At 43.0% G+C, this 9298-nt stretch overlaps 1 long non-coding RNA gene across 1 annotated transcript; it reads left to right on the top strand.

Moving 5' to 3' along the window:
• The first annotated feature begins 3642 nt into the window (after positions 1–3642).
• Positions 3643–6554, top strand: LOC135983845 (uncharacterized). The gene is made up of 3 exons (XR_010601671.1): positions 3643–3788; positions 5209–5312; positions 6080–6554. It is a non-coding gene; the product is annotated as an uncharacterized LOC135983845 (long non-coding RNA).
• Positions 6555–9298: the final 2744 nt, after the last annotated feature.

Here is a 9298-nt window from a genome sequence, read left to right as displayed (position 1 = left end):
GACGAGAAGCTGGATATGAGCCAACAGTGTGCTCTTGTTGCCAAGAAGGCTAACGGCATTGCCAGCAGATTGAGGGACGTGATCGTTCCCCTTTATTCGACATTGGTGAGGCCTCATCTAGAATACTGTGTCCAGTTTTGGGCCCCACACTACAAGAAGCATGTGGAAAAATTGGAAAGAGTCCAGCGGAGGGCAACAAAAATGATTAGGGGTCTGGAACACATGACTTATGAGGAGAGGCTGAGGGAACTGGGATTGTTTAGTCTCCAGAAGAGAAGAATGAGGGGGGATTTGATAGCAGCCTTCAATTACCTGAAGGGGGGTTCCAAAGAGGATGGAGCTCGGCTGTTCTCAGTGGTGGCAGATGACAGAACAAGGAGCAATGGTCTCAAGTTGCAGCAGGGGAGGTCTAGGTTGGATATTAGGAAACACTATTTCACTAGGAGGGTGGTGAAGCACAGGAATGCGTTACCTAGGGAGGTGGTGGAGTCTCCTTCTTTGGAGGTTTTTAAGGCCTGGCTTGACAAAGCCCTGGCTGGGATGATTTAGTTGTGAATTGGTCCTGCTTTGAGCAGGGGGTTGGACTAGATGACCTCTTGAGGTCCCTTCCAACTCTGATATTCTATGATTCTATGATTCTATGAAAAGGTCATTTAGTCAAGTTACCTGCACTGAGGCAGGTCCAAACATACCTAGATCATCCCTGACCGGTGTTTGTGTAAACATTTTTTAAAAACCTCCAAAGATGAGGATTCCACAACCTCCCTTGTAAGTCTATTGCAGTGCTTAAAAATCCTTATACTTGGAAAGTTTCTTTCTAACTCTAACCCTAACCAAATTCTCCCTTGTTGTAGATTAACTTGATTACTTCTTGTCACCTCTCAGGCTTCTCTTCTCTACACTAAGCATGCACAGTCTTGTCAACTTTCCTCATATGTCATATTATCATTTTTGATGCTGTCCTCTGGACTCCCTCCAATAGGTCCACATCTTTCCTAAATGTGGCACCCAGAAATTGACACAGGACTCAAGCTCAGGCTTCACCAGTGCTGAATACAGAGGGACAGTTACCTCTGATGTCTTACATATGACACATGTTAATACATCAAAAATTATATGAAAATTATTTTGTAACTCCATCACACTGGAGTTTCATATTCAATTTTTGATCCACTATAAATTCCAGATCCTTTTCAGCAGTATCACTGCCTAGCTAGCTATTCTCCATTCTGTAGTTGTACATTTAATTTTTCTTTCCTAAGTGTAGTAGTTTGCACTTTTCTTTAGTGATTTTCATCTTGTTGATTTCAGACCAATTCTCTAATTTGTCAAGATTATTTTGCATACTAAACCTGTCCTCCAACATGCTAACAACCCCTCCCAGCTTGGAGTTATCCACAAATTTTATAAGCATGCTTTTTACTCCATTATCTACATCACTAATGAAAACATTGAATATACTGGACCCAGGACCCTGGTAACTAATCTTTAAGTAAGGTCTTTCAACCAGTTTTATACCGACCAGATATAATTTCATATATACTATATTACCTTAGCTTGCTTATCATAATGTCATGTTGGACTGTGTCAAAAGACTTACTAAAATCAAGATATATAATGTGTATAGCTTTCCTTCTATCCAATGGATCTGTAGCCATGTCAAAGAAGGAAATTAAGTTGGTTTGGCATGATTTTTTCTTGATCAATCTACATTGTCTCAAAGATATTTCCTAATGGTTCTGAGATTGCTTTAGTTAGATCCTTAAGTACTCTAGGGTGAATGTCCTCAGGCTCTGCTCACTTGAACACATGTCACTTATCTAACTATTATTTATCCTGTTCTTTTCCTGTTTTGGCTTGTGTTTCTTCCCCCTTGCTGTTAGTATTAATTGTATTTAAATATTTGGTACAATTACCTATTTATTAAAGGCATTAAACACTTCACCCTTCTTGATATAATTTGTCATTAGCTGTCCTTTGTGCTAAGTCAAGGACCTGCACTTTCCTTCACCTTTCTCTAGCACCTGATGCATTTACAGAAACACTATTTATTAATTTGTATGGTTCTTGCTATTTGCTCATTTGGTGCCTTGCCGTTTCTGATTTTGTTCCTACATGCTTGTGCCATTCTTTTGTACTCATCCTTCACAGATTGTCCACATTCCACTTCTTGTTGGATTCCTCCTTGATATTCAATTTGTTAAAGAGCTCTTGATGGGGCCATACTGGCCTCTAACCCCACATTGAGCACAGGCAGAAGGGGGAGGGGAGCCTCTCCTGCCAAGAGGCAAGCAGCCTGGCCACACCCTCATGCAACTGCCACAACTGCCAGTCATTGAGTCAGAGACCCTCACCTGCAACCAACAGAGGTAACAGGGCCTGCTATAAAAAGAGAGAGTTCAACTAAGGAAGGGAGGGAGGAAGGCCTGAGTCAGCAAAGGGGTGACATCCCTGTACCTGGCTGTCTCCAGAAACACAGCCCACAGGGGCTGAAGCAGAGCACTAAGCCTAATTAGAGCCATGGGCCAAGCATTGTTGTGACCAGAGGGAGGGATAGCTCAGTGGTTTGAGCATTGGCCGGCCAAAGCCAGGGTTGTGAGTTCAATCCTTGAGGGGGCCACTTAGGGATCTGGGGCAAAATCAGTACTTGGTCCTGCTAGTGAAGGCAGGGGGCTGGACACAATTACCTTTCAAGGTCCTTTCCAGTTCTAGGCGATACCAAAGAAAACCAGTCAGGGGGCAATAGAGATCTCCTCAAAGTCCATAGAAAGAAGTGGTGATACCTTCACATCATAATAATTTGCTCTTGTGCCTTTGAATATTGTCTCTTTGACAAACTGCCAGCTTTCCTAAACTCCCTGTTCCTTCAGATTTTCTTCCCATGGTGTCTTACCTACCAGTTCTCTTTTAAGAAGCTGTAAGATAAACTAGTCAACCTCCCACTTCAATGTTTTCCATCTCATCTCTGGTGCTTCTCAGCATGTAGGTTTCACCAGCTTAGATTCCCTGATACTTGCAGATCAGTAAGTGAGTGATAAATGGAGTCTAACTCTGCATGAAGAAGCCTCACTTACAGATCCTCACTGAATTTTACCCATTGTGCAAGAATCCTGCTCAATAATTACTAACAAAGAACCAGCCAATTAATTACAAAAGCACTCACACTTGATGTATAGAATCCCAAAAATACACAAAATTCCCCTAGGGGGAAAACAAACAAACATGATTTGTGTATAAAAGGAAAGTGATGTTGGCATAGCAATAATTATTTTATTTGCTATAGCACAAGAGTTCTCATGCCAGCATCAAAATACAAACAACCACGTCAATGCTTGTGAATCTCAAGATGGTTTGTGATGCACTTGACTCAAAATCAAACTACAAGAGAAAATCTATTATTACAAATTGAACTTAATACTTCTAATAAAAGAACATCTAGAGGCCTCAATCAGGTATGGGCCTCCGTTATATTAGATGTTGTAAAAACACACCATAAGAGATAGCTGCTATGTGAGAGAGATGACAAACTTAATACAGACAAAGCACATTAAGTGGATGAAACAGTCAAGTGGAGGAAATGTGGGAGGGAGGACAAGTGTAACAGCAACAGAAGAAACATAAACTGTATTTCTTTTTAAGGGTGGAAGTTTCTTTGCCCAGAAAATTGGTTTCCCCATGGAGAGAAATGTTACCACTTTTCTACTGAATCCAAACCTTGGCTGGAGAGTCAAAAGGCCTGCTCTTCTCCTGGCTCCAGACTCCTCCTTATAGAAAACAAAGAAGAGCTGGTAGAGTACCTTTCTCTTTGGAGAGCTGCATATTCAAAACAGCCAATAAAAGATTTGTCAGTTAAAAGAGGATTGTGGAAAATGAGATTTGGCTTCATTTGGTACCTTGCTTTATGATGACTTTTTTTTTTCTTAAAGGCTAATTACCTCACACCTCCTCTTCTCTCCCCAGCATTAGAGCCATAACTGAACCATAAATTAAATTAAAAGGCACCTGATGAAAGGCAAAACCCCAATGTCACCAGTACTTTTCATATTCAAGCTACATCTATTACTGTAGTATAAGAAAAACCTGTACATCACTCTGGGCATTTTTCTCTGTCTCAGAAGTGATCTAGGGGAGGTATTGTCCTCTAGACAAGAGAGTGAATAGAGATTAACCAACAAAGAATGTTGTCACAATTTCTACAGCAAACACTTGTGAAGGAAATGAAGAATGTGATCAGGTTGGTTAATGGGGTTGATCAACCATGAGTAGGGCCCTACCAAATTCACGGTCCATTTCAGTCAATTTCATGGTCATAAGATTTTAAAAATCATACATTTAATTATTATAGCTATTTAAGTCTAAAATTACATGGTGGTGTAATTGTAGGGGCCCTGACCCAAAAAGGAGTTGTGTGTGTGTGTGTGTTGGGGAGGGGGTCAAAAGGTTATTGTAGGGGGGGATTGTGGTATTGCTACCCTTACTTCTGTGCTGCTGCTGGCAGCAGCACTGCCTTAAGAGCTGGGCAGCTGGAGAGTGGCGACTGCTGGCTGGGATCCAAGCTCTGAAGGCAGAACTGTCGCCAGCAGCCAAGCAGAAATAAAGATGGCATAGTATGGTATTGCCACCCTTACTTCTGAGCCGCTGCCTGCAGAGCTGGGCCCTCAGTCAGCAGCCGCCATTCTCCTGACCCCCAATGCTGAATGCAGCAGTGCAGAAGTAAGGGTGGCATGGTATGGTATTGCCACCATTACTTCTGCACTGCTGCTGGCACGGTGCTGACTTCAGAGCTGGGCGCCTGGCCAACAACCGCCACTCTCTGGCCACCTAGCTCTGAAAGCAGAGCAGAAGTAAGGGCAGCAATACCGTGACCCACCTAACATAACTTTGTGACCCCCCTGCAGCTCCCTTTTGGGTCAGGACCCTCAGTATGAGAAACGTTCATATACCCTGTGATATCTGTATAGTATAGGGTAAAAGCACCCAAAAAAACAGATTTCAAGACAGGGAGACCAGATTTCATGGTCTATGACGCATTTTCATGGCCATGAATTTGGTAGGGTCCTAACCATGAAGCTACCTCAGGACATAGGGACCTGTTAACCACACCACTGTACCTGATATCCATAAAGTTGTGAAACGAGCAAATACCTGATGTACGTACATCCATGAAATGAGCAGGGAAAGGAATGAACTGGCTTTGTCTTTGTACAGGATTTTATAAGCCCCCTGGCAACTTCTCACTGGATAGGATTGTCACGTGAGAAGACCGACAGATTGTGGATGTGGGTGAATGGTACAGCTTTTTCCACTGACTGGTAAGTTCCAGACACAACTAGAAACTTCTCATTTCAATGAAGTGAATTGACAGTGCTATGACAGAGAGAAACCCAAGCTTCAGTAAAAAGGAGTACAATATGTCATCACTGAAATGTATTTTTAAATTCTATGGGGCAGCAAATGATGGTACAAGTCAAGGTTGAGGTGTATTGATCAAAAAGCTGGATGAAACATCAAAGGTGGAGGGGAAGCCGGTGCTGCAGGTCAAGAATGAAGTGCATTGGCAATGAACTGAGAGCAGTAAGAATTCAAGAAAAAAAAAGAATAGAGAGGAGGTTGTGTCATGGCTGAAATGCACTGGCAGTTAAGTGAAAAATTTGCACAGCATGTGATACACTACAGAAGCTCCCTGACTTACACAACGCGTTCCATTCCGGAATGCCTTGCGTAAGTCGAATTTTGCGTAAGTCGGAAATGTATCTCCAACAATTACGGTGGGGGGGGGGGAGAACTTATGGAACTTTTTCCATAAGTCCAGATTTCCGTAAGTCGGGTTTGCATAACCCGTGGAGCATCTGCACTCCTGAGTCTAGCCAATGCAATTATTCCCTCACATTCATAAATACCAAATTTACTGATGATTTTTTTAATAATGGCCCCTCTGCTTCTCCACAATTGTTTTCTTCTTATTAAAATTATTTGTTTTTGCCACGTTTAAATTATAGACATTTTAACCTTTGAAAAAATAAGGTAGTAATAGAGATATAACTAGAAAGACTTGAAGTAACATTTTATTCTATCATAGGTTTGCAATAAATAAAGGATACATTGATGGGAACTGTGCACTTGTCACAGGTGGAGAACTCTCCTCTGGTCCATGCAAAGATGAAAGGCGCTATATTTGTGAGCAGCTGGTTCTTTGGCCAAAGCCTGACATATCCGCATGAAATGGACCATGGAAATCATAAAATCTGGGGCAACCCAAACACAATGACAAATATCCCCCAATAAATACTACCACTCTCAACTTTCCCTCTTCAGAGGCTACATTTATGCTGTAAAATTGTAACACGCTTTACTGTGACCACATATTGTTCATGAGTCTATGTCAAAAGAAGCTGGGAATGGCCACTTAGAGTAAAAAGCAGATAGTTAAATCTGATAAACCATATGTCTTTTGGATAATTGGAGCCAGTTAGAGCTCTCCCACAAGCTGAACCTGGTCTCTTATTCATTTTCCAGCTCATTAATAGTTTATTTTAAAATAGTAATTAGTTCACTATCTGGTTCAAATACTTTTCTTTCAATAAATTGGTAAAAAAATCTGATTTAGATGCCACCTTTTATATTTTTTTTTACTTTGTTGCATTTCATTTAGTCACAGAAAAATTGCTTTAATGAAGCAATACTAATACAAGGACAACATTGATCAAACTCGCAAGTACCTTTTGGGGAAAATAGTTTGAAGGTGTTCTTTAAGAGTATGGTGGGATGAATTGAGATGGATGTGAGGGGCAATCAATATCCATGTCCATGGGGCCAACACAGCAAAGGAAAATTCACCTGCCCCACTCACTCCCCACCACCCCTAACCTCCAGCTTCTCAAATCACTGAGCAAACCTACAAGTGCATCATAAACAAGATGAGAGTAACAGAGAAGCCCTGCTGTGAGCTGTTGTAGTCACCAGGGAAGAGGTTCTCATTCACATCATTGCTGTTACACAAAGTACACAGTTCAGGAGAGGATCCCACTTCTGTACCATATTCCATGGTCTGGGCATGGTCAAAAGGGACGTCCCTTAACTTCACCACCTCAAGCCCTGTAAGCTCTGCTTGGTGCCAAGGTATCCTTACACCTCATGACCCAGTCAGTTCCTCTCTGTCCCCACTGGAGAAATGTTCCATTCCAAGAACACTATGGTCTCCCTAGCCCACTTGTTACAAACCTCATGTCCGCTTACCAAAGTGATCCCAATGGTTTACTGTGGCGACGAAAAAGGAAGGAGACAGAGCGCCAGGTCGTGGTAGCCGAAAAGCCTCCCAGGGACTTTTCACTGGGGTTTTTATTATCTTACTTCTCTATTTACAACACTTATAATTGGTTGAATTTCTGCGCATAGGAGGAGCATACAATACTCATCAACATGACTTAACAAGGTCATATCTTGTGCACGTGAAAGCGAGCAGCGAGGGTGATGATTAGGTCAGCCAATAAATATTTTCTAATCACAGGCGTGGGGGTGTAGGCCGCTCCGGCCTTGCAGCCACGGGCGCAGTGTGCCGCAGCCGTGAACTAGCAATTTGGGAGCTGTGTGTCTCTACATTCCCTCCTTTTTTGTTTTAAAAGCGGTGTTTAGACGGGGCACCCTCGCAGGGTCGCATACACAGTGCTACCAGGCTAGGTATACATTGAACGAAGCAGCACAGTGAAATGCCAAGGACCAAAATTAGGACCCCATATTGCAAGAGTGTTTTTATCCACCCAAAAGGTAGCCATGACCAGAGGTAATCTCAGCAAGGAGGGGAGATATCTTGGCGTATGGCTTGGGCATATTGTTTTAACATATTAAGCTGCTGCTGTATACGATTGCCATTATCAGTAAGATTGAAACAGCACATCTCTTTTATTGTCTCACATCCCAGATGTTGCTGCAAAAGTAAGTAATCGATAGCAGCTCGATTATCTAGGATGGCGTGCCGTAATTTTTGTTGCTCCTCATTGAGGAGCCCAATGGCCCGGGAGGTTGAATTTATGGTTTTTGCTAACAAACATGCCAATTCTGCTATATTATTGCCTTGAGCTATGGCCAGCCCAGGCAGGCCTACAAGAGAGACTGCAAGAGAAATATATTTTGCTTGACTTAATAGACTAACATTACCATTACATGTCATAGGCAAGGGGACACTACTACGCTTAAGGCGGGGCGGAAAAAGAAGCAACGCTTTTTGCGGCATGATGGGGACCAAACGACTCAAACAACATTGAGTATCAGAAAGATTTGCGGGGACATAATTAAACGTGCGATGGCCACATGTAAAGAACCAACCGGATGGCAATTCGATGTGCCCAAAATTAGCCGACACATTCTGCGGTTTGGTACAATTCCATAAGGCCTGGCCAGTCGCCAAACACCCCCCATGGGGCTTATAATTAGAGCAATTAACTACTTTGGCACAAGTATTATTGGCATGGTTTGCCACAAAGGGGGTATAAAGTTGTACTGCCCACAAGGGGAGACGATACATAGCCTCTCCCCAGCGGGTAAGAGTGGAATATTGTATGACAGATTTATTAACAATATTATTAAGGCCCAACTGCATATTCACTGGTATGTCGCTAGGTGGCTTACAGACAGGAATAAGGCAGGTACTTAACAGACCTTGCATTTCCGGGGTAGCGGCTAAGCAAAAATTAGATTGATTCAATACTTGCGCCAGACGGACCCAAATGTTAAACTGCAGCCGCTGTTCCATCTGGGGCTCGCCTTGACAACCAGGAGCCAGCAAAAAGCCCCCCAGTATGCACAAAATGAGGAGCAAGTTAGCATTAAAGCAAGCTAGCAATGTCACAAGATAATTTTCTGCGGTAGGTTCCAGCTGCTGCTGCACCCGCAACTGCTCGGCCTGCAATGAGAGGGCCTTAACTTGTCCTCAGGTCATGCGCTGCGGGGGCTGAGGTGGATGGAAAAGAGCTGTTGCAGAGTGAGAAAAAGGGCCAACAGGTTGTCATCACAGGAGGGCGATACATAGGAGCCTGGAAGAGACTTAAGAACATTAGTAACATAACCCATAGGCTGTATAATTTTGTTAATGGCGCGAAGATCATGCAGGAGGAGCCATTTACCAGATCTCTTTTTAATAACAAATACGTGTGCATTAAATGGGCTAGTGGATTCCTCCAAATGCCCTGCCTGTAGCTGGTCATTGACTAAGTGCTGGAGGGCCTCCAGCTTTTCTAAAGGAAGCGGCCACTGTGCAACCCAGACGGGCTCGTCAGTGAGCCAACGGAGGGGGAGGGCCGTA

Source organism: Chrysemys picta, chromosome 1, assembly GCF_011386835.1.
Source record: "Chrysemys picta bellii isolate R12L10 chromosome 1, ASM1138683v2, whole genome shotgun sequence".
NCBI classification, from domain to species: Eukaryota; Metazoa; Chordata; order Testudines; family Emydidae; genus Chrysemys; species Chrysemys picta.
The sequence above is the reverse complement of the archived record's forward strand: the minus strand, read 5'-3'. Positions and strand labels throughout refer to the sequence as shown.